This window comes from Bos mutus, chromosome 11 (assembly GCF_027580195.1).
Source record: "Bos mutus isolate GX-2022 chromosome 11, NWIPB_WYAK_1.1, whole genome shotgun sequence".
In the NCBI taxonomy this organism is placed as follows: domain Eukaryota; kingdom Metazoa; phylum Chordata; class Mammalia; order Artiodactyla; family Bovidae; genus Bos; species Bos mutus.
Window position 1 is genome coordinate 100659928 of NC_091627.1, and position 24848 is coordinate 100684775.

Genomic DNA, 24848 nt, shown 5'->3' on the forward strand with positions numbered 1-24848 from the left:
AGCTCAACATTCAGAAAACGAAGATCATGGCATCTGGTCCCATCACTTCATGGGAAATAGATGGGGAAACAGTGGAAACAGTGTCAGACTTTATTTTTCTGGGCTCCAAAATCACTGCAGATGGTGACTGCAGCCATGAAATTAAAAGACACTTACTCCTTGGAAGGAAAGTGATGACCAACCTAGATAGCATATTCAAAAGCAGAGATATTACTTTGCCAACAAAGATCCGTCTAGTCAAGGCTATGGTTTTTCCTGTGGTCATGTATGGATGTGAGAGTTGGACTGTGAAGAAGGCTGAGCGCCGAAGAATTGATGCTTTTGAAGTGTGGTGTTGGAGAAGATTCTTGAGAGTCCCTTGGACTGCAAGGAGATCCAACCAGTCCATTCTGAAGGAGATTGGTCCTGGGTGTTCTTTGGAAGGAATGATGCTAAAGCAGAAACTCCAGTACTTTGGCCACCTCAAGCAAAGAGTTGACTAATTGGAAAAGACTCTGATGCTGGGAGGGATTGGGGGCAGGAGGAGAAGGGGACGACAGAGGATGAGATGGCTGGATGGCATCACTGACCCAATGGACATGAGTCTGAGTGAACTCTGGGAGTTGGTGATGGATAGGGAGGCCTGGCGTGCTGCGATTCATGGGGTCGCAAAGAGTCGGACATGACTGAGTGCCTGATCTGATCTGATCTGATGGAATCTAGAAAAATGGTACTGATGAACCTATTTGCAGGGAAGGGACGGAGACACAGATGTAGAAAAGGGACTGGAGGACCCAGTGGGGGAGGGAGAGAGTGGGACGCATGGAGAAAGTAGCGTCAACATATGTACACTATCATGTGTAAAGTGGACAGTTGGAGAGAAATTGCTGTTTAACACTATAACACAAGGAGCCCAGTCTGGGTGCTCTGTGATGACCTAGAGGGGAGGGAGGCGAGAAGGGAGAGGCTCTAGAGGGCTGGTTTGCCTTGTTGTATGGCAGAAACCAACACAACATGATAAAAATTAAAAACCAACCCGCCCCCCAAATACTTGCTGCTCTGAGTCTCCAAGCATCCTAGGCTCCTCTGAGTACCAAGCCTCTTCACCCCAGCCCTGTGGGGGCCCACCCTCAGGGGCACCCCAGCACCTGGCACAGTGGGAACCTGTAAATGCTGGGTGAGTTGAGTAGTTAAACTACTTTATTGACTATGGACCTAAGGACACAAACCATACATTAATTAGGTCAGAACTAAAGGAAAAATTTGGGCTTCCCCTGTGGTTCAGTGGTAAGGAATACGCCTGCCAACACAGGAGACGAGGGTTCAGTTCCTGGGTTGGGAAGATCCCCTGGAGAAGGAAACAGCAACCCATTCCAGTGTTCTTGCCCAGAGAATTCCATGGACAAAGGAGCCTGGCGGGCTACAGTCCATAGGGTCACAAAAGAGTCGGGCACGACTTAGGGACTAAACAGCAGCAAAAGGAAAGATGAGCTGGCAAGCCTCTGCGCTTGCAGATGGGGAGGCTGGCGTGGCCTTCTATCTGAATGGCAAGGCCATCTCTGGCCGTGCCAGGTCAGGCAGGCCACTTTTTCGTTCTTCTTCTGGGGGCATCTGACATCCTGAACCATCCACTTCTGTCTCCCTTTGGAAAGGTAGGACACTGAAGTTGGACCTGTTTAGTTCTGGAGCAGCTTCTCAAGGCTCTATCTTCCCACCAGTCCAAACAACTCACTGATGATAAAGGAAGTTCTGAGAGCCAAGCTCAGCCACACAGGAGTCCTTCATAAGTCCATCCATTCTCCTTTGTAAGGGGATCCTTTAGACTCCTTTTTATAAATGACACCTTCTTCCTTAAGGGGAAAAAACATTTTTTTTAATTAAAAGAAGTTAATATTGGAGTTTGAAAAGCTTTTGAATTAATTTATTTTCCTTCTTTTTCTTGACATAAGCATTAACAGAAAACATGGCTCCAGGCCATATAAACAATGAATAAAATGCCATATATAAAATAAAATAATCTCAAACATACCAAATACTTCACATTGAAAACATTGTTAACATCAAGGAAAAGGCAATGGCACCCCACTCCAGTACTCTTGCCTGGAAAATCCCATGGATGGAGGAGCCTGGTGGGCTGCAGTCCATGGGGTCGCTAAGAGTCGGACATGACTGAGCGACTTCACTTTCACGCATTGGAGGAGGAAATGGCAACCCACTCCAGTGTTCTTGCCTGGAGAATCCCAGGAAGGCGGAGCCTGGTGGGCTGCCGTCTATGGGGTTGCACAGAGTTGGACACGACTGAAGCGACTTAGCAGCAGCAGCAGCACTGTCCAAACACCTTCCCATGATGAAGTCAGTGATTACCTCTTTATCTAGATATGTATTCCCTATCCACCACTCCAACCCTCCAAATGAAATCAGTTTGGCTGTAACCTGGTGTGTGTGTGTGTGTGTGTCTTTATAACCGAAGATTAAAGCTGAAGCAAAGCAGAGACTTTGGACTTTGATCAGAAAACGTATTAAATTCCCAGATGAGGCTGATCAAAAATGGAAACACCAGGACACGCCAGCATTTTTTCACTCCTTTCATGAACAGCTTGGGACAGAGTCATTTCATTAGGCCTGTACTTTACTGTTAAAGAATCCAGCTATTATTGGTAAAACTTGGCTATTTACTGCTGTCTGGGTCTCTTTGGTGAAAGAAAGAACACCGGTGAGGCCACCTGGAGCCTGTGTGCTGAGCCAGCTCCCTCAGTCCTCAGTCACGTCCTACAGACAGGGACTCAGGGTTCTGGGGGCCTGCAAAGCACCCATTTACATGGGCTTCCTGTCAAATGGTACAAGGTCTAAGATGTTGCCCACTCCTAGTTCTGTGCTTTATATACATGAACACTGCAGGAACACGAGGCAGCCAGGGCCAGGAAGAGGCGCTCTGCTGATACACACAGACCGACAGCCAGAGTGTCCACCCTGCAGTGTCCACCCCCAGACCCAAATTCCAGGGCACAGTGATGAGAACCAGTGGGAACTTCCTGCACATGCAGATGATACCCCAGAGATGTGGGAGGGGAAACCAAGGATTCTGTCTACTTATGTGCGCTTCCCTCTGCCTCTAGGAATGAGGCAAAGAAATCTTTGCTCCCTTGAGATGGGAGGGAAAGGACTTTGGGTTCTTACCTTGACCTACAGGTATGTAAATAAAATATCTCCAGGAGTCAGAGAGTCTCCTATGTCTGGGCTTTTATGACCCTGAGATATTTCCCATCTCTTTGGGCATGTAAATACCCAGGGAGACCACACGCCAGTTTTCCTGGCACCTGCGGGCTTAATCCTGTGTGTGTTTGTGTGTGTGTGTGTGTGTGTGTGTGTGTGTGCGCGCGCGCACGCGCACGTGCATGGGTCTCGGTGCTGTTCTGCAGGGTCAGTCTGACTATTGACCTAGTCACCAGTCACTGGTTGAGCCTCCTGTCCCCACACAGCCCTGTGCCAATTCCAGCCATGCAGGTGGAGATCATGCTTTCTTGCTTTCTCCAAACTTTTGATACTTTTCCCAACATTTTCATGGGTCTAATGGCCCCAGCACAGACGTTCACTGTAGGGAATGGAATAATGACAGTAAGTGGCGTGGCTTGCTTCCTGCGAGCCAGCACAACTCTAGGGGCTCTGCTTATAGCATCTCAGCTAAGCCTCAGAACAACAGCAAGGAGTAGGTACCACTTCAGCCTCTAAGTTAAGCGTCAGGATAACAGCAAGAAGTAGGCACCACCATATCCCTATGGGTCACAGGAAGAAAGGGAGGATCTGGGTTTCAGCCACTTTCCTAAGTTGCACTTAGCTGGTCAGAAGAGCTGGATTTAAAGGCAGGCAGCCCACACACTGGGCTTCTCTGGTAGCTCAGCTGGTAAAGAATCCACCTGGATCGATCCCTGGGTCAGGAAAATCCCCTGGGGAAAGGATAGGCTACCCACTCCGGTATTCTTGGGCTTTGCTGGTGGCTCAGGCAGTGAAGAATCTGCCTGTAATGCAGGAGACCTGGGTTCAATCCATGGGTTGGGAAGATCCCCTGGAGGAGGGCATGGCAACCCACTGTAGTATCCTTGCCTGGAGAATCCCCATGGTCAGAGGAGCCTGGCCGGCTACAGTCCACAGGGTCACAAAGAGTTGGACGTGACTGAGCAACTAAGCCCAGCACAGCCCACACACTAACCCCCTGACTTGTAAGCACTGTGTTCACGCACCACCATCACCCACCCGCCGTGCATCTATTTGACAGAAAGTTCATTCATTTCATTCTCCCATGTTTTAACTAACATGGAATCAGACTGCCTTTTGTCACGTGCTCTTTCCACCCAGCCTGTGCGACCTTCTCTGATGGATGTGGTTCGCAGTGTTCCTTTTCCCACCGCAATGGGACACGTGACTTCAGAGGCACCTGATGTTCTCTGAGATATCAGATCTGGGATTCGAGGTTCTAACCCACAAAGTCGCGGGAACATCGGGCTGGAGAGGGTTAAGACAAGAAGAAAGTCTGTAGAGGAAAGGTTGGGGTACAAAGTGAGAAGATAGAGGATTATGTTTTGAGGAGCCAAGGTCTGTGAACAGAGGGGCTTAGCCCTTAGATGAGGAGGGCACTTCTCAGGTGGCTCAGCAGTGAAGAATCCACCTGCCACCACAGGAGACTCAGGAGACATGGGTTCCATTCCTGGGTCAGGAAGAAATGGCAACCCACTCCAGTATTCTTGCCTGGAAAATCCCATGGACAGGGGAGCCTGACAGGTACAGTCAATGGAGCCGCGAACTGCTGGGCATGACTAAGCGACTGAGCACACATGATAAACAGAGGCCCAGGGGGTGCATGTGACAAAGTTCAAGGGTGGGAAGGTAGTACGGTCAACACATACCCCCACGGCCCTGCCACCCAGACGTGAGAAGCCCTGTGGGAAGTTGTTCAAATAAAGAGGCATTTCGTCCTCCATCCTGAGTGAGCCCTGCGCTTTTATCTGAAAGGAAGTCAGATGTCAGCAGCTGCCAGAGAGTAGGTTCCAGAAGTGAAAGTGACGATCCGTGTCCTGCCACTGCCTGTCCCTCCCTGTTCCCGGCAGCCCGGGACTCTGACACCCTTATCTGACGGTCACAAGCAGATTGTGTGGCACCCAGAGAGATAAGACGGATCTGGGGTGAGGGTGGCCTTCCGGGCTGCAGGCCTCCCCTCTCCCAGGACTTCTGGGCAGTGACTGCCAGCCGAGGCCAGGGAAAGCCTCATCCTTGCGACTGCCTGGATTTCAGCTGAGAAGCAACAGCCTCAGGTCTCAGGGAGAAAGGGAAGTATGGAAACTTCTGGAAGGGTGAGCAGGTCGGCCAGGCTGCAGGATCCGGGCTCTGGGAACAGGGAGAGTCCCATTTGCTTTCGGAACCTCTAATTTTCATATGGAAAAAGGTGAGTTACCTTGTGCTGGATGATCTTTGAGGCCCTGTCTCAGTCTGCTAGGGCTTCTCTGGTGGCTCAGCTGTAAAGAATCTGCCTGCAATGCAGGAGCTGCAGGAGACATGGGTTCAATCTCTGGTTTCAAAGATCCTCTGGAGAAGGGAATGGCAACCCACTCTGGTATTCTGTCCTGGGAAATCCCATAAACAAAGAACTCTGGTGGGCTACAGTCCATGGGATCTCAAAGAGTTGGACACGACTTGGTGGCTAAACCCACTACCACTCCTGGGTCTGTAACAAATTCTGCCATGGCAAGAAGGTAACAGGACCCTTCCACGGTGATCAGAGCTCAGCCCCAATTCCCCTGGTCAACCCTGTTCAGGGAGGGATATATATATGTACATATGTATAGCTGATGCTCAATATAGTACAGCAGAAATTAACACAACATTGTAAAGCAATTACACGCCAATTTAAAATGTAAATAAAATTGCATGAAATTACATTTAAAAAAAAGAAAACTAAAGGTCACAAGAAACAGCACATCACATTTATCATGGTGAAATGTCCCACATATCCCATAAAATCTTAGATTTCATGGGAATACACAGAGTCTATTTGATTTAGTTTGAATTTTTGGACACCAAAGGTTATCAGGCTACCTTGTTCTTATAAATGGCAAAAGCTTTCGAAAGCAAACTGCAATGCCAAGCAACTGCCAAGACATCCTAAGTGTCTGGCATCTACAGTTGAAGGATTTCACTTTTTCCCATGACGTTAGCTTTCAAGAGAACACTGGCCTATATTGTGTTTTTAATTGTTAGCATGTACCTTGTGTGTGGGGGAAAAAAAAACAACCAACTAAGTACTTCATTCAAAAAGCAATCACCTTGAGGCTGGCATGTACCCCAGCTGGAAGTGGGGAAGCTTGAATGACAAGCTGGTCACAGCAGTGAGTAATAAGAACAGTACTAAAACTTTTCATTTTTATGGAACTCTTTCATAAACATTCTCTTCTCCTGGTTCTCCCCATTCAGTATCAATGCTGTCGTTTAGCTGCTAAGTCACGCCCAGCTCTTTGCAATCCCATGGACTGTAGCCCGCCAGGCTCCTCTGTCCATGGGATTCTCCAGGCAAGAATACTGGAGTGGGTTGCCATTTCCTCCTCCAGGGGATCTTCTCGACCCAGGGATCGAACGTGCATCTCCTGTTTGGCAGGCAGATCCTTTCTCTTCCCTGAGCCTTCAGTACCAACGCCTCCCTATTAAGATGAAAAGACGGGGCTCTGGGCTGTATGTGGCTTGCCTGGGTCAGCTGGCCACTGCGACTGTGTCAGGGTGTCACGACTTTCTGCTACTGGCCACAAACTGTCTTCATGAAGTCAGTGTGAAAAGATGCTGACTCACCATACAAAAGAATGAAACAATGCCACTTGCAGCAGCATGGATGGGCCTAGAAATGGTCATACCAAGCAAAGTAATCACACAGAGAAAGACAAATGCCACATGGTATCACTTACCCATGGGATCCAAAATAGGATATGGATCAACTTATCCATGAAACAGATTCACAGACAGAGAGGACAGACTCCTCTACCCGCCGAGGCGGGTAGGGACGGGTGGAGTGGAGTTTGGGATTAGCAGCTACAAACCACTATACACAGGATGGATAAACAACTGAACCCTAAGATCCAGCACAGGGAACTCTATTCAGTATCCTGTGATAGACCATCAAGGAAAAGCAAGAATATGAGCAAGAGTCTGTATGTATGTATAACCGAATCACTTGTTGTACACCAGAAACTCATATGGCGTTATACATCAGCTATGCACGAATAAAGACGAAAAAGCGATGCCGCTGACCCGCACAGCGATGACCACTCCCACGCTGCAATCTAAAATCAGGTCATAGGTCAGCGCTGCCATGTGGGAGGAAAAGGTTTCCGGCTTCCATAGGTGTCTCATATAAGCAGACCACATCACATATATAAGGGCTGCTAACCGGAGCTGTTAGAAAACACAAACACAGCCTCAAATGAGTTCATCTTAACGAAGCCGCCCCACGACCCGGTAGACTAGACTCTGCTGCGTAACAAAAAGACAAGAGCACAGACACAAACCCCATGGAAAGCAAGGGTTTGGTCCATAAAAGCAGAGGTTAGCCAGTGGACCACTCTGCACAGCTGATTGGTGCAAACTCAGCACGGCTTCAGAGAAACTAGGATCACAAAAGGAACTATTCTTTGTAAAATGTAGTGTGCTCAGCCATGTCTGACTCTTGGCGACCCCATGGACTGTAGCCCATCAGGCTCCTATGTCCATGGGGATTTTCCAGGCAAGAATACTGGGGTAGGTCCCCATGCCCTCCTCCAGGGGATCTTCTCAACCTAGAGACTGAACCCAGGTCTCCTGCATTGCAGGCGGATTGTTTATCATCTGAGTCACTGGAGAAGTCCAAGAATACTGGAGTGGGTAGCCTATCCCTTCTCCAGGAGATTTTCCTGACCCAGGAATCGGGGTTTCCTGCATTGCAGGTGGATTCTTTACCAGCTGAGCTACCAGGGAAGCCCCCACTAATCCCCAGGCCTTTGCAGTCGAGGCCCAGGGAGATAAGCGGAGAAACAGAAAACCCCCACCCCGTAATTCCACATGAACCAGTGGCGCAGGTCCTCCTACATGGGCAGAAATGGGATGGACATCTTGCTGTCCAGACGTGGGTGTCTGCTCTCAGAGCATGAGGGATGGAGGCCCTGGCCAAGGAGGAGGAGGACCTGCCAGGGCAGATCCAGCCTCAAACACCTCCCAGGGAAGCACCTAGACACTCAGGATGAAGATGAATGAGTTGTTGCCCACAGGTGGGTAGAGGACCAAAAGCTGCCAGGGGCCCCTGCGCAGGAAGCTGGGTGCTGCCGCGTTTCTTTGAACACTGCTGAGCCAACCACATCTGCTGTATTTAGCAGCCAGGAACTAACGTCAAGAGTCTTCTCTTGTTTCTCCCACTGAGCCTCCTGATGGCCTATCTGCTGGCCCTGCGGGTGGTGTGGAGTGCAGGGGGCTCACACACCAGTCAGAGCTCAGGCTCAGTCATGAAAATGACACTCATGCATGTGGACCAGGGCAGTGATTTGACCACTGGGTCCTAACCGAACTGTTAGAGAGTGAAGGCTGCAGCCCTGCCTGGAAGTATCCTGTTAGTCATCCAAGAGCTAGTGAAGGGCTCGGGGCTCTGGGAACGAAGAGTCAGCATGCCGAGGGGTGAATAACAGCCACGAAGGTGAAAAAGTGGACTGAGCTAGTGGAGAAGGCAGGACCAGGCCGTGAGGTGCAGGGGAGGGGTCTGTGCTCATCAAGGCCACCACTTTCATTTAACTCTAAAATTGAGGGGTCTTCAGTCAAAAAATGGGCCAAAGAACTAAATAAACATTTCTCCAAAGAAGACATACAGATGGCTAACAAACACATGAAAAGATGCTCAACATCACTCATTATCAGAGAAATGCAAATCAAAACCACTATGAGGTACCATTTCACGCCAGTCAGAATCCATAAGTATACAAGCAATAAATGCTGGAGAGGGTGTGGAGAAAAGGGAACTCTCTTACACTGTTGGTGGGAATGCAAACTAGTACAGCCACTATGGAGAACAGTGTGGAGATTCCTTAAAAAACTGGAAATAGAACTGCCTTATGATCCAGCAATCCCACTGCTGGGCATACACACTGAGGAAACCAGAAGGGAAAGAGACACGTGTACCCCAATGTTCATCGCAGCACTGTTTATAACAGCCAGGACATGGAAGCAACCTAGATGCCCATCAGCAGATGAATGGATAAGAAAGCTGTGGTACATATACACAATGGAGTATTACTCAGCCATTAAAAAGAATACATTTGAATCAGTTCTAATGAGATGGATGAAACTGGAACCTATTATACAGAGTGAAGTAAGCCAGAAAGAAAAACACCAATACAGTATACTAACGCATATATATGGAATTTAGAAAGATGGTAACTATAACCCTGTGTACGAGACAGCAAAAGAGACACCGATGTATAGATCAGTCTTATGGACTCTGTGGGAGAGGGAGAGGGTGGGGAGATTTGGGAGAATAGCATTGAAACATGTATAATATCATGTATGAAACGAGTCGCCAGTCCAGGTTTGATGCACGGTACTGGATGCTTGGGGCTGGTGCACTGGGACGACCCAGAGGGAGGGGAGGGGAGGGAGGAGGGAGGAGGGTTCAGGATGGGGAACGCAGGTATACCTGTGGTGGATTCATTTCGATATTTGGCAAAACTAATACAATATTGTAAAGTTTAAAAATAAAATAAAACTAAAAAAAAAATAAAATTGAGGGGTCTTGGGATTCCCCTGGACACTGTCTCCAAAAGTGGAGCCTCCCCAGATCCAGTCAAAGTGAAGGTGAGTGACAGTCAGAGGGTGGAGGTTTTTTCCCGAGCTGCCACCCTCTGTTGGTAGACCTGGTGTTTGGGAGTGAGCAACAGATTCTTCAAGAGGGAGTGGAGGGGTGACAAGTGCTTCCAGGATCCTGGGACCACCCAGAGCAGGGCCACCTCGCCCTCTCAGTGTTGAGAGCCGAGCCACAGGCCAGAGTGGACACACCATGGGGAAGACCTAGAAGTGGCTGAACAATCGGAAGCTCTCTCACCCCAGATGACATCAGTTTGTCTTCAGCCATAAATCCCAGATATTTTTATCCGCCAAGGGCTCGACAAGTTTGGAACTAGGAGAGACTTCTCTAGCTGTAGAGATCGTAAAACCTCTACAAAACTGCCATGCAAATTTTCTGTGAATGGGTTTGTCTCTCTGACCATCCCTGCAAAAGGGAAGCAAGGAGAACCACAGAAATAAAATCCTGCCTGACCATGAAGAAAACCTTGGCGAGGTCAAGAGTAATCTCTGCTCTGGAGGAACTGACAGCCCAGAGCTACCCAACAACTCATTCTCGGCAACACTCCAGCCTCGCCACAAACACACACCAACGCTGGGGGTTTTACATTTTCTTCACAGTTTTATTCAAACATGATCTCCAGGGAAACAGATATCTTATGTAGTTAATGATGATGACCCCAGGGGCCATGTCTTTTAATTTGTTGAGTCCATCCTTTTTTCATTTTCTTTTTTTTTTTTTTTTTTGAGGAATTCTCTTTTATTTTTCACAGTTTCCTTTTTAAAAAATTTCATGTTGGAGTACAGTTGATTAACAATGTTGTGTTAGTTTCAGGTGTACAGCAACAGTGATTCAGTTATACATATACATGGATCTTTTTCTCTTCCCATTTCAGTTATCACAGAGGATTAAGCAGAGTACTTCAGCCATGAAATTAAAAGATGCTTGCTCCTTGGAAGAAAACCTATGACCAACCTAGACAGCATATTAAAAAGCAGAGACATTACTTTATCAACAAAGGTCTGTCTAGTTTTCCCAGTAGGCATGTATGGATATGAGAGTTGGACTATAAAGAAAGCTGAGCGCTGAAGAATTGATGCTTTCGAACTGTGGTGTTGGAGAAGACTCTTGAGAATCTCTTGGACTGCAAGGAGATCCAACCAGTCCATCGTAAAGGAAATCAATCCTGAATATTCATTGGAAGGACTGATGCTGAAGCTGAAATTCCAATACTTTGGCCACCTGATGCGAAGAACCTACTCATAGAAAAGATCCTGACACTGGGAAAGATTGAAGGCGGGAGGAGAAGGGGACGACAGAGGATGAAATGGTTGGATGGTATCACCAACGTGATGGACATGAGTTTGAGTAGGCTCTGGGAGTTGGTGATGGACAGGGAAGCCTGGCATGCTGCAGTCCATGGGGTCACAAAGAGCTGAACATGATTGAGCGACTGAACTGAACTGAAGCAGAGTTTCCTGTGCTATACAGGTCCTGGTTGATTACCTATTTTAAATATAGCAGTGTGTATATATCAATCCCAAACTCCCAATCTATCCCTCACTCCAACCCTTCCCCCACAGGTCATGCCTTTTGTAGACAGTGGGCTTCCCAGGTGGCAAGGAATCTGCCTACCAAAGCAGGAGATAAAGAGACTCAGGTTTGATCCCTGGGTTTGGAAGATCCCCTGGAATAAGAAATGGCAAAACATTTCAGTATTCTTGCCTGAAAAACTGCATGGACAGAGGAGCCTGATGGGCTACAGTCTTTGGGGTTGCAAAGAGTCGGACGCACATGCACACACACACACACACACACATGTATGGAGGTGTTGATGCAACAGATACACGATTTGTTGGATCAACACAGTAGCCTCATGGATTCTTTCCTGTCTCACTCCAACCCACCTCCTCACAAAAATGTCTTGGGTGGCTCAGTAATGTCTGACCTGCCCCCCACACTGACAACAGCCAGGCTGACTGTTCACACTGTGATATGAACACACTGATCGTGTTGCTTATTTCTAAGTAGGCCTTAACCTTGCAGAATGAAACCAGAGGAAAATTGAAGCTACCAAGACTGAAATTGAAAAAGTACTGGGATTTTCTAGTTAAAGACAGAGCTGAATTTCACCGAAACGGGGCTCTTAGTGACACTACCTCCAAAGACCCATAGGGCCACTGGAGGACTGATGATTAGGCACCAGACTTGAAATGGAATCACCCTGTCCCTGGGGACTTCCTTGAAACATTAGATTTTCTCCTCTGCATTAAGGTGGGAAAATGTGACTAGCATGTCGTATGAGTTTCATCCATCCCATTTGCTTTCCTCTCTTCTCTACAGAACTGGAAAATTTCATACGGCAAACTCATATTTCAGCTATGCTTCATGCAATGCATGAAATCTTTGTTTAAATGACTACTGTTTATTCACTGAACAAACGCCTATCAGAGTTAAAATCTCTGTGGATCCCAGAAATAACAAAGCTTCTTAGAAATGCTTGGGCATGATAACCTAGAGAGGTGGGATCGGGTGGGAGGTGGGAGGGAGGTTCAAGAGGGAGGGGACATCTGTATACCTATGGCTGATTCATGATGATGTATTGCTGAAGCCAACACAATATTGTAAAGTAATTATCCTCCAATTGAAAATAAATTTAAAAAAATTTTTTTAAAAAGAAAGATGCTTGGGCAGCCCACCATCTGTCTGGATTGAGAAGGGTCTGGAAGGCTGGAAAGGGTCTGGAAGGGTCTGGAAAACTAGAAGGCTCCTTCCAGTTTTCTTGGAAATAGATCACTGGAGGAGTGTGTCTCCTAACACCATTTTAGAACTCTCTGTAGATTACAGCAAGGTTAATTATGTCTAGTCAGTTTTCATAGCCTCCATCTCAATATTCTCGTGTGTCTTCATAAGCCAATGAAACACTCCAACAACAATTATCATGGGCTATCATGTAGCCATTAAAATTACATATGCATTTAATGTTCAGTGATTTGGATTTTGGTTAAGATATGGCTTCCCAGGTGGTGCTAGTAGTAAAGAATCTGCTTGCCAGTGCAGGGGATGGGGGTTTGATCCCTGGGTCAGGAAGATCCCCTGGAAAAGGGAATGGCAACCCACTCCAGTATTCTTGCCTGGAGAATCCCATGGACAGAGAAGCCTGGCGGGCTACAGTCCATGGGATCTCAAAGAGTTGGACACAACTGAGCATGTAGGCTTAAAACATGGGGATACAGCATCCTTCAACACTGTTTCAGCCATCTACCTGGCAGCATCCATCCGTCTTTCAAAGAGGTATGGCTCTTTACCCAGGAATACTCCACTAGTAATCCCAGAGGAAAATCTGAAATGTATCTGAAAATATACAGATCAGGAAGTTAACACAATGTTCATAATAGTCAGAAAGTAGAAATAAAGTCGTGGTTCCCTGGGAAGTAGTCCTGGCCTTACAAAGAGCTGAGAAGGGAAAGCAAAGGAGAAAAGGAAAGATATACCCATCTGAATGCAGAGTTCCAAAGAATAGCAAGGAGAGATAAGAAAGCCTTCCTAAGTGACCAGGGCAAAGAAATAGAGGAAAACAATAGAATGGGAAAGACTAGAGATCTCTTCAAGAAAATTAGAGATACCAAGGGAACATTTCATGCAAAGATGGGCTCAATAAAGGACAGAAATGGTATGGACCTAACAGAAGCAGAGGATATTAAGAAGAGGTGGCAAGAATTACACTGAAGAACTACACAAAAAAGATCTTAATGACCCAGATAACCACAATAGTGTGATCACTCACCTAGAGCCAGAGATCCTGGAATGCAAAGTCAAGTGGGCCCTAGGAAGCATTACTACAAACAAAGCTAGTGGAGGTGATGGAATTCCAGCTTAGGTATTTCAAATCCTAAAAGATGATGCTGTGAAAGTGCTGCATTCACTATGCCAGCAAATTTGGAAAACTCAGCAGTGGCCACAGGACTGGAAAAGGTCAGTTTTCACTCCAATCCCAAAGAAACGCAATGCCAAAGAATGTTCAAACTACCGCACAACTGCACTCTTTCTACATGCTAGTAAAGTAATACTCAAAATTCTCCAAGCCAGCCTTCAATAGTATAAGAACTAAGAACTTCCACGTGTACAAGCTGGATTTAGAAAAGGCAGAGGAACCAAAAATCAAATTGCCAAAATCCGCTGGATCACAGAAAAAGCAAGAGAATTCCAGGAAAACATCTGCTTCATTGACTACACTAAAGCCTTTGACTGTGTGGATCGCAAGAAACTGTGGAAAATTCTTAAAGAGATGGGAATACCAGACCATCTTACCTGCCTCCTGAGAAACCTGTATGAGTGTCAAGAATCAACAGTTAGAACTGGAGATGGAAGAACAGACTGGTTCAAAATTTTGAAAGGAGTATAACAAGGCTGTATATTGTCACCCTGTTTATTTAAACTTATATGCAGAGTATATCAGGTGAAATGGATGAAGCACAGCTGGAATCAAGGTTGCTGGGAGAAACATCAATAACCTCAGATATGCAGATGACACCACACTTACGGCAGAAAGCAAAGAGGAACTAAAGAGCCTCTTGATGAAGGTGAAAAAGGAGAGTGAAAAAGCTGGCTTAAAACCCCACATTCAAAAAATGAAGATCATGGCATCTGGTCCCATCACTTCATGGCAAAAAGATGGAGAAACAATGGAAACAGTTAGAGACTTTATTTTCTTGGGCTCAAAAATCACTGCAGTTAGTGACTGCGGCCATGAAATTAAAAGAAGATGCTTGCTCCTTGGAAGAGAAGCTATGACAAACCTAGACAGCATATTAAAAAGCAGCGATATCACTTTGTGGACAAAGGTCTGTACAGTCAAAGCTATAGTTTTTCCAGTATTCATGCATGGATGTGAGAGTTGAACCATAATGAAGGCTGAACACTGAAGAATTGATGCTTTCAAACTGTGGTGCTGGAGAAGACTCTTGAGAGTCCCTTGGACTGCAAGGAGATCAACTCAGTCAATCCTAAAGAAATCAACCCTGAATATTCACTGAAAGGACTGATGTTGAAGCTGAAACTCCAATACTTTGGCCACCTGATGCAAAGAGCTGACTCATTGGAAAAAACCCTGATGCTGGGAAAGATTGAGGGCAGGAGAAGAAGGGGATGACAGAGGATGAGATGGTTGGATGGCATCGCTGACTCAATGGATATGAGTTTGAGCAAACTCCAGCAGATGATGAAGGACAGGGAAGCTTGGCGTGCTGCAGTTTTGGGGATCAAGAAGAGTTGGACATGACTGAGTGACTGAACAATAAGAAATAAAGAATGATAAATGTTTAACAATAGGGAATGGGTTAAATCAATTATGTGTCAGCCATACCTCTGAGTGCAACTATGTAACCTTTAAAAAGAATAAAGTAGATATAAAAAAAATGACCCCCCAAATCTCATGACACACACACACAAGTCACTAAATAAAATGTGCAAAATGAATAATGTTAGTTTGAAAAGAAAATGTACATACATGGTATACACGTAAATGCAGTGAAAATGAGTAGCAGATTACACCCGCATGGTTAGCAACAATCAACTCTCCAACAGGGAGGAGAGCTGAGGGATGGGTCAGTTGGGATGATTCTGGTTACAACTAGCAAAAAAATCCAACTTGACCTCCTTTAAGAGGTTAGGAAGGTCCCAAATCAGAGCTTCCTCTTGGGTAATTCAGGGGCACTGTAGAGGCCCCATTCTTCACCTTTGCATTCTTTGGCAGGTCAGCTGGACCTGGCCCAGCCCGTTCTGTTGGCTGACAGCTGCCCCACTTACAGGCATTGTGTCCAGAAGAAAAAAAGTGGCTGGTTCCTCCTACATCTCTTTTTAAGAGTCAGGAAAGTCGCCCACTAAGTTACCCTCCTGTTTGATTGATCAGGAGGGCCACCTGTTCACCCTAAGCCAATCACTGGTGGGATTGCAGGCCCACCAGCAGTTGCTCAGCCAATCAGGATTTACCCCCGAGACATGTGGAGGAGAGTGGACCCCTGAGCAAAATCAAGTTTCTAGGAGGCAAAAAAAAAAACAAAAACACTGGACAATAAAGAAGGCAGAGTGTGGAAGAATTGATGCTTTGGACCTGTGGTGCTGGAGAAGACTCTTGAGAGTCCCTTAAAAGGCAAGGAGATCAAACCAGACAGTTTTAAAGGAAATCAACCCTCAATACTCATTGGAAGGACTGATGATGAAGCTGAAGCTCCAATACTTTGGCCACCTGATGCAAACAGCTGACTCACTGGAAAAGACCCTGATGCTGGGAAAGACTGAAGGCAGAAGGAGAAGAGGGCGACAGAGGGTGAGATGGTTGGATGGAATCACTGACTCAATGGACAGGAACTTGAGCAAACTACAGGAGATGGTGAGGGACAAGGAAGCCCTGCATGCTGAAGTCCATGGGGTCAAGAAGAGTCGGACACAACTTGGTGACTGAACAACATTAGTAGGGCCAGAGGGTGAAGGGGATCTTTTTACTAGAAGTGGTTCTGGATTGTGTGAAATTTTTATAAGATTATATCATTTTTTTAATTTAACATTAAAAAAAATGTTTAAGCACAGAAAAAAGAATGAAGGGTAATACACCTTGAGACTGTGGGTAATCTCCATTTTCTTCAATCTTTTCTGTACTTGCCAAAAAATAAGTATACATTTAAAACAGAAAAATAGTAACATTTACAGTGTTCTCCAGTTCTCAATATTATGAGTCTCACAGGGTACAGAGATTCCTCCTGAGATTGCCCTGTGCGGGTTTTGGTTCAGAGGAGGCTGGAAGGATCACTCAGGTGGGTTCAGTCACCTGCTTTCCTTTAGTGGGGCTTGTATCCACGGGAAGCCCGGACGGTTTTCAGTGACCTGGGACATAATCCTCCATGGTTTCATCAAAGCATCAACACCCACAGAGTTGGAACCCTGGGTCCCGCCTCTGCTCTGGTTTCCATTTTAAGTATTCCCTGACACTTCCCCTGTTATCATACCCCCTTCATGGCCTTGGGTTCAATCACTAGTCCTTCCCTCATACACATCACAGGGCCACAAACCCGTTGCCGTTCTCTTGCACTTGGTTTTCAAGGTTTATTTTGGCGGAGCAGGAGTGGGAATGGGAGCAGAGAAGTGTCCTTTGTAAGTAATAAGCAGAACTCACAAACATACACGCGAGAGCAATAGTGGTGGAGGCATTTTGAGGGCTGCCCAGTTTGCATGCTAAGTCACTTCGGATGCGTCCGACTCTTTGCAACTCCATGGACTGTAGCCCTCCAGGCTCCTCCATCCATGGGACTCTCCAGGCTCTAAGAATACTGGAATGGGTTGCCATTTCCTCCTCCAGGGGATCTTCCTGACCCAGGGATCGAACCTGCGCCTCTTACATCTCTTGTACTGGCAGGCAGGTTCTTTACCATTCGTGCCAACTGGGAAAAACAGATGACTTCCCCTAAAGTCAGGGTGAAGGAGACTTCTGCCTTGGAACATCTGCCTTCCCCAGAAGTCAGGAGGAAGTAATCAGCTCAGAGCATGAAGTATAATGTGCTGGGTGGCGAATTCCCACTCACGCTGCACTGCCTTCAGGGAACTCCCACTAAACTGAAGAGGGCCGATGGATGGCTCTGACCCTTAAAAGGGCCCAGAAAGGGACACACCAATGCCCTTCCCTCCGAAACATATTGTTAAGGCGTGCCTGGTTACCACCAACACCAGTCGGTCTTGATCAACAGAACCTACAGGGTGAGTACCGGGAACAGCCTCAGGTAAATACATTGCTAGAAGGGTACCAGCAGGGCTCACCAGAAGCCAGGGTCCTGCAGAAGAGTGGAGAAGTGGGTGCTACTCATCATCCCATTTTGCATCCATTACCTTGCACGGCTGCCCGCGCTCCAGCCCCGGGCCTGGTTCTCTCCTGCCAGCCCTGGGTTTGCTGATTAACCAAATGGAATCTCTAGTTGGTGAACTATGTGCAAAAGTATTTTTAGGAACCTCTTCTTCCTCCATGCCTAAAAGCCTCTCCTCTCCCATCAGCAGTAATAAAAGCAACCCCGCAACCCACTCCAGTATCCTTGCCTGGAAAATCCCATGGATGGAGGATCTAACAGGCTACAGTCCAGGGGGTCACAGAGAGTCAGACGTGACTGAGTGACTAACACACACTTTTCTGTTATTCTGATGTGTCTCCTTCACTGGTCATCCTACCTACCTTGATGAGGTAAGCGTTATTCCCACTATTCTTCTAACTAGGACACTGAGGCTCAGGAAGATTAAAGAAAAAGTTGCCCCAAGTCACACAGTAGCTGAGCAGGAAGGCTATCCCAGATCTGTCTGATTTCAGTATCTGCATTTTATTTCCTGGCGAGTCACAGAGCTTCTCATTCAAAGAAAACTAGAGGTCAAGGGTGGCCAGCGTGGGAGCCCTACCAGAAAAAACCTCTTTCCTGGGCCCCTGTCAGGCCACCACCACACTGAAGAGGAGTGTCCTGGAGCCTCAGTTCAGTCTAGAAAGACTCTCTCTCTCATTGTGTCAGTTCCTGGAGGCCAGGGAGGACCCATGTTCTTTCTTTTTCTATCACCTGGTCCTTCTATGCAGTAGATGCTACACCGGCTGAATTGGGTTGACAACATTCCAGAACCTTCTAGAGTGCCATAGTTTCGGGAGCATGTGGGAGCTTTTAAGAAATGCAGGCTCTCAGGTTCCAACCTAGACCTGCTGAGTCAGCACCTGCCCTTCACAAGGTCCCCAGACAATCAATGCTACTCTACACTGTAAAGTTTGACATACCATCTTCTGCACCCTCCTTTTTTTTAATACATTTTTGTTTTGCTTTGTTTCACATCAACATAGAAGATTAAATTCTGGTTTCTATTCTGAATCATCTTATGGAAAACCACACATTGTCTTATGACCCACAGAAGTTCAAGTGATCTCTGAGGGAACTTCCCCTAAGAGATTGCTTACAATGCCAAGTGGTCCCCAACCTCAAAGAATTCAGTGAGAAACAGTAGTGCCTTAAAGACTGCATTAAAAACATGCCCCCTTTAAACATATGTTCACATTTAATAAGTGTTTATTTAGTGCTCTAAGGTGCTATTAATCATCTTCAGATTTAAACTAGAATTACTCAGAGTTAAGTACCCCATTAGCATTCAGCAATTTCTAACCCTTTGGATAACTGTCATCCACAAGTCAGCTTGTTTCCTACACCTACTTATTATTGAGCATCAGTGATGAACAAGGCCTCCTAGGGGTGAGATGCTGGATGGAATATGAACGTGGTCTCCTATCTTTGCTACACATAAGAGTAAAGATCAGGAACCTGCTAGTCAAACACTTCTGTAAGCAAGTAACGTGTATCTTTGCCACCACTTAGATGCAAAATTCCATCAGATGCTTCTTTAATGCAGCCAATTAGACCGTGGCTGTAAGAAAGCCAAGAATACGGTGTTACTGGGCTATTTTCAACACCTCACAATCTGACCTCTCTTGGGAAAGAAATGCCTCTCTGTGCCTGAGATCAGGCAAGGGACAGTCAGTGCTCGGATCACCATGGAAAAGCCGACTTTTCATGGAAAGGATAAAATATATGCTTGTTTTAAAAATCAAGAAAAAGGACTTAGCCCTCTAGAAGCTTAAGGTTCAAAAGCCAGACTTCTGAAAAATGACCATATATAGGTATATGGAGGACCATATAAAGGACCATATAAAGATATAAAGAGCATATGCATGCATTGTTATTTTAATCTGAAAGAAATCACTAATTTTGAATGTGTAACCTAAAAACTAGTAGCAGTACTAACAGCCAGCTATAAAGATTACCAAGAGTTAAAAAAGACTGTTCCAAAAAATAAGATGAATTCAACTTCATCATGACATATAACAGATGATATGTGTCATTTTACACTATTTTTATTAGTTTGTTTATCATTTTCATTATTACATAGCCAGAAATAGTAAAAAGGGCCCAAACTCTTAACAAGAATCAAATAAGCTTAAAACAATTGTTATTTTCTACAGAAAGATGAATTCTTGAGCCACCATCTGAACACTCACTTCCAATCAGGGAATTTTTTTTTCAACATGCTAATTAGTGATGCCTCACTTGGTTCTTTTCTGGGCATGTTTAACTCTTTGGGAGGTAACATTTTATTCGTAACATATTTCCTCTAGAATATATTCCCTTCTCTGGCCTCCATGGGAGTCACTATGGGGAGCACTGAGAATCAAACTAATTTTACATCTGCTGCAGTGGGACAGATCAGCAAATAAATATATGCATCGATTTCCAAGGAGAAAATGGCTAACAGCAGTGTATTTACAATTCCTCTAAGCCACACTTCGCATCTCTCTAAGAGACGGAAGACGATTATTGAAAGCCTTTGCTGCGTACACTTTATTTTTAACTAAATCTTTAAGTAGACTGCTGAGAAATGCCAATACTTCTACCAGTCCTGCTTTAGCTGTGCAATCAAACAGATCTTTTGCTTTTGCAAAATAGTGATCCAAGCCTGAATAGCTCTTTTAAACATCATATTTATTGCAGTTATTTTAAAATACATTTCGGGGTTAATTTTTGGCAAACTTCTCCTTTAAGAAATCTTCTGGACAGAAAGCCAGAGTTAAACTTGCCCTTGAATTTTGAACTTGCACCTCCCAAGGAAGAACAATTAAAACTTGCTGTGTTTTTAATGCACCTCATAATGAGTTGGTCAGTTCACTGATCAGGGACTGAGTTAGTTTGTGTCTCCTAGACAGAGGGATGGACAGAGCTCAACCCTGCCAGGAACTGCCTTAGAACTAATTAACTGCAAAGTCCAAACGGGGAAAACCCTCCTATTAAGGAAAAAAATGGTTCCGGTTCTAAATGATCAATTATGACCAGTTCGTCTCTGCTAATTAAATTAATTTAATAACTACTCCATATTTTGCCGTAAAGAAATAGGCCAATCAATATAATGAATCAAAGGAGCAGGCATTAAAGACCAAACTCACCGAGTTCTCTCTTTCCAGACCCCTTCTGAACACCTGTTGAACCCAGGGGCTTTCAACTTTGCGAACTAAAGCCTCCTGGATACAACCGTGGCAGCTTTTAGACTTTCTGGAAGTGCGTGCATATTTTTAAGGTTTCCATCTTGCTTAATCAACAGAGCTGGTTACTAATTATTTATGAATCATGGGGCTGAAAACAAACTTTCTTACCTTAAGCAGTTAAGGAGTGGCAGATAGAGAAGAGGGGTTTGTTTTTAATTTGGCCTTTTCGTACACCTCCCTACCCCCAGGTTACCCGCTCCGTGCGGATCTCTGGAAAGGTCAAAGGTAAGCCTCCTTCCTCGGCTCGTGGGAGGGAGCACACCTCCCAACAAAACAACGCGCTGGCATCCAACCTGGGGAGCAAGGCGGCGAGCAGGGCCGGGCTATGCGTGTCCAGGGTGCAGGCTCGGCACCCATTATGGCCCGGAACCAATTCCAATCTAGGGACCCGTTGAGATCGTGGGCCCGGGGCGCGCATGCCACCCTTTCCGGGGGTCCCCGGCGCCCCACGCTCTGGAGAGCGCGCGATGGGGCTCAGGGAAACCTCTGGGCGACCTTCGAGGCTGCTACCAGGGCACGGCCTCCACCCATCCCGACGGTACTCTCTGAGCACCCCGGATCGGGGTGTCTCATCCTCTGCCTCCTACGGCGAGACGCACACGGACACTACCCGCCCGGCCGCCGCCGCGATCCCGCAGGACGCGATGTTCCCGCTGCAGGACCAGGGGCTGGGGGTGGGGACCCAACCGCCCTGCGCCCCAGGCCCCCGGCGAAGCGCAGTCCCTGGCCGGGGCGTCCCTCCCCGCTCCGTGCGTCCACCGCGCCGGCAGGCAGGTGATCAAGTCCCACGAACCTGCGCGCGCGCCCTCCCATCCGGGGGCCCCGCGTCCCGGGGCTCGGCCCTTACCTCGGAGCGGGCCGGGGCGGCCCCGCGGGGCCGGGCGCGGGCTGGGCCCGGGAGACGCACCTCCCGCCGCCGCTGGGAGCCGAGGCGGCGAGCGGGCGCGGCGAGCTCCTCCCGGGCGGCGGCGGGAGGCGCTGCTCTCGCTGCTACCGCCGCCGCCGCGGCTGCGGGTCTCAAAGCTACGCCGCCGCCGTGCGTCTCTAGGCTCCTGCGGGAGGCCGGCTGCTCGCGCGGCAAACTCTTCCGCACGCAGAGCCGGCGGGGAGAGGAGCCGCCGCCGCCGCCGCCACCGCCGCTGCCGCCGCCGCCGCCTCTTCCTCCTCCCCCGCCCTCCTCCCGCCTCCTCTCGGTCCTCCTCCTCCTCCTCCTCCTTCCCTGCGCTCCCGCGGCCGCAGCCGGCCGGGTGTCTCCTGGCCCCAAGCCGGGCCCTGGCCGCGACCCAGCCTGGGACCAGCACCCTGCGCTCCCTACGAGCAGATGGACCCCTGGACCCACCTCCCACCCCCCAGCTTCCCTGAGCGGCGGAGACACCCGCGCCCAAGGCCTCCACCGCAGGGCGGCTGCCGGGGACGCGCGGCATGGTCCGGCCGAGGGTGCGGGGCGGGGACGGGATGTGCTTAGAGGGGAACTGTCCGAAGGAGAGGCCAGTGGAGGTCCCGTTCAAGTTGTCAGTGGGGGTGGCGGGGAATCGCCCTCCCCTGCGCGCTGCCACCCCGCTGTCCAGTGCGTTGGGGGGCCAGCGCGCCACCGCGGCCCCCAACACGCCGTCCTCGTGGGGCAGCCCTGCGCGCAGACCACTGCGCTTTCCCGGAGAGCTGCGGGCGGGGATCAGGGAGACGCAGGCGAGCGCAGAGGACCGCGGCGCCTGCTGGGGAGGAACGATCACTGTTTCTTCCGAAGCGAACGTAGCCGGTCCGGAAAATGGGTCAAGGATGGAAAGGAGCCCCTCCTATAGGGCTTGGGGGCCGCGGCCAGGAGCGCGCACCCGGAGCTCCAAGCTGCGGCTCCCTCCCCTCCCCCGCTGCCCTCCTCTCCTTTTGCACCAGTGCAGGAAATGTTCCACTGACCTACATATTTTTCCAAACATACGTGACCTTTTTTTTTTTTTTCCCCTCTGTGGGAGGAGACAGGCGAGAATCCAAAAAAAAAAAAAAGAGAAGAAGCTGGAGCAGTGCGCGCGAGAAAACAAGCAGCCATTCAGCAAGGCTCCCGCAAACAGCGAACACAGACACGTGCGCATAAACAGTCCGGGGAGCCCGAAGCTGCTGTTGCAACCTCTGCGGGGCTCCGAGACAGAGTCGGGTGGGAAAGAAAGACCACGCGCCCCGGGGCCCGGAACGGTGTCCCGGCTCCTCTAGACTCACGAACCCCTGTCCATCCTAGGCGCCAGGGAAGAAGCCCCAAAGAGGCGATAGGTTCCCCATCCCCGCGAGGTCACCCCCGGGACATCACAGAGGCATGTTGCCTGGCGCAGCGCTCGGCGCCCAGCTGCCTTTTTCAGATGTCCCCGGGTCCTTTGTACAATTAGAGGAAAGTGCCCCCACCAGTCCTGTCCCATCACACTATCTTCCCAGGCCTCTCAGAACATCAGATGGGCCCCCCCACTCGGTTCCAGGGCCCTGGCTTTATTTTCTCCGAGCTCAAGACAAACCCTCTCCAGCGCAGACCCGACCCACAGCGCCTTATTTGGGCATGCAACTCGGCACTGTCAATTAGATCAAAACGTTCACACAGACCTCCCTTTTCCCCCCTGTAAAGTAGGTCATTCTCTTTATTTCCCACTTGCATTATTTTTGTCTAATTCTCTTCCTGAAAAATAATCAGCCCTCAGGAGCTTTGCGCATCCTGAGAAGCTGTTATTCTTAGGCTTGTAGGGCTTTTCAAGAAGGAGAAGGAGGCATTTGGCACGTTGCGGTTTTGAAGTCCCTCCCTTTCCAAAAGGAGAACAGTTGAAAACTTTATGTTGCTTTGTTTTTCTACCCCCTCCCTTTCCTTCGGGCAAGTAGGTTTCACCCTGCCCTTACTGTGAGGCTATGACTAATATCTACTAAAGGATAAAGTTCTATGCTCTTAACCGGATTTAATGCAGAATTTAAAGTCACCTCCCTTCCTTTCTTGCTTTGAAAGAGATTTCAGCTCCCTCCTCCTTCTCCCTTTTGGGAACCAGCTGAACCATCTTTAAATGATCTTTTAGAAAACAAATGGTCTACAGAAATAATCCAGCAGGCGCAGCTGCCCCACCGTGCAGCAGGTATTTTTGCTAGGGTCTGTTTTCACCTGTTGCCTGGTAGGATCTCCCATTAAATGTGTGGCTCCTGCCTTCTGATCATGGAGATGTTGTATATGTCGTTGTACTCACTCCAGATGCCATCCTGTCTCCTAGTGTTAATTCCACCTGTCTGAGCATAAAGGGGAGTGGATCTGCAGCAGAGAACCCAGTCAGGACCCAAGCAGAGTTGAAGAGGGACATTTTCCTCCTGTTCATTCTCTGCACTTGGCAGTTCAGTTCCTTTAACTGGCATTTGTTGAAGGCTTCTCATGAATCAGGCTGGGCCTGTCCTGTGAGCAATGGAGGGAAACTTGACAGCTGTTTATGTCTGTACAAGAAGGGTTTACAATGTGGAGGCAGGGATAAAGAGGAGGCCAATAGGGTGAGTGCCACAAGACCTAGTGACCTGCGTTCAAGAGAGGGAATAAGGATGGGCTTCCTGGAGGAAGTGACATTGCTGTTAGGATTTTTCATCAGCCAGATAACAAAGTCACATTGGCTCAATCTGTGCATTATTCCAAATGTACAGCCTAGAGCAAAAGAAATTATTGCAAAACCACATTGTCAATTTGGGGAAATTCTCAAGTCTCAGATGGTTCGTCCTTTAAAAGAACATGGATTTATTAATGAATGAATGTTGCAGTGATACATCCAGGAACCCCAGCTAGTTTTCAAAGAATGACTATTTATGGGTGGGAGGGAGAGGAAATGATTCATTCTAGTTGGTTATATCAATCTTTAAAGGTAGCAGAGAAACTATCTGAAGTTTTTGCAGTCTAATCAGATATTCTTTTCTCTCATAGAAGTTGTGGCATAT

The 24848-nt window shown here is 47.8% G+C and overlaps 1 protein-coding gene across 2 annotated transcripts in view; it reads right to left on the reverse strand.

Moving 5' to 3' along the window:
- NPAS2 (neuronal PAS domain protein 2) overlaps positions 1-22056 on the reverse strand; it is a 199085-nt gene extending 177029 nt beyond the window's left edge. The window contains exon 1 of one of the 2 annotated variants that reach the window (XM_070379952.1): positions 21766-21902. The gene's annotated coding sequence lies outside the window, so the exon portion shown is untranslated. Of the gene's footprint in view, positions 1-21765 lie in introns of both variants that reach the window. The other variant, XM_070379950.1, reaches the window with a different exon arrangement.
- Positions 22057-24848: the final 2792 nt, after the last annotated feature.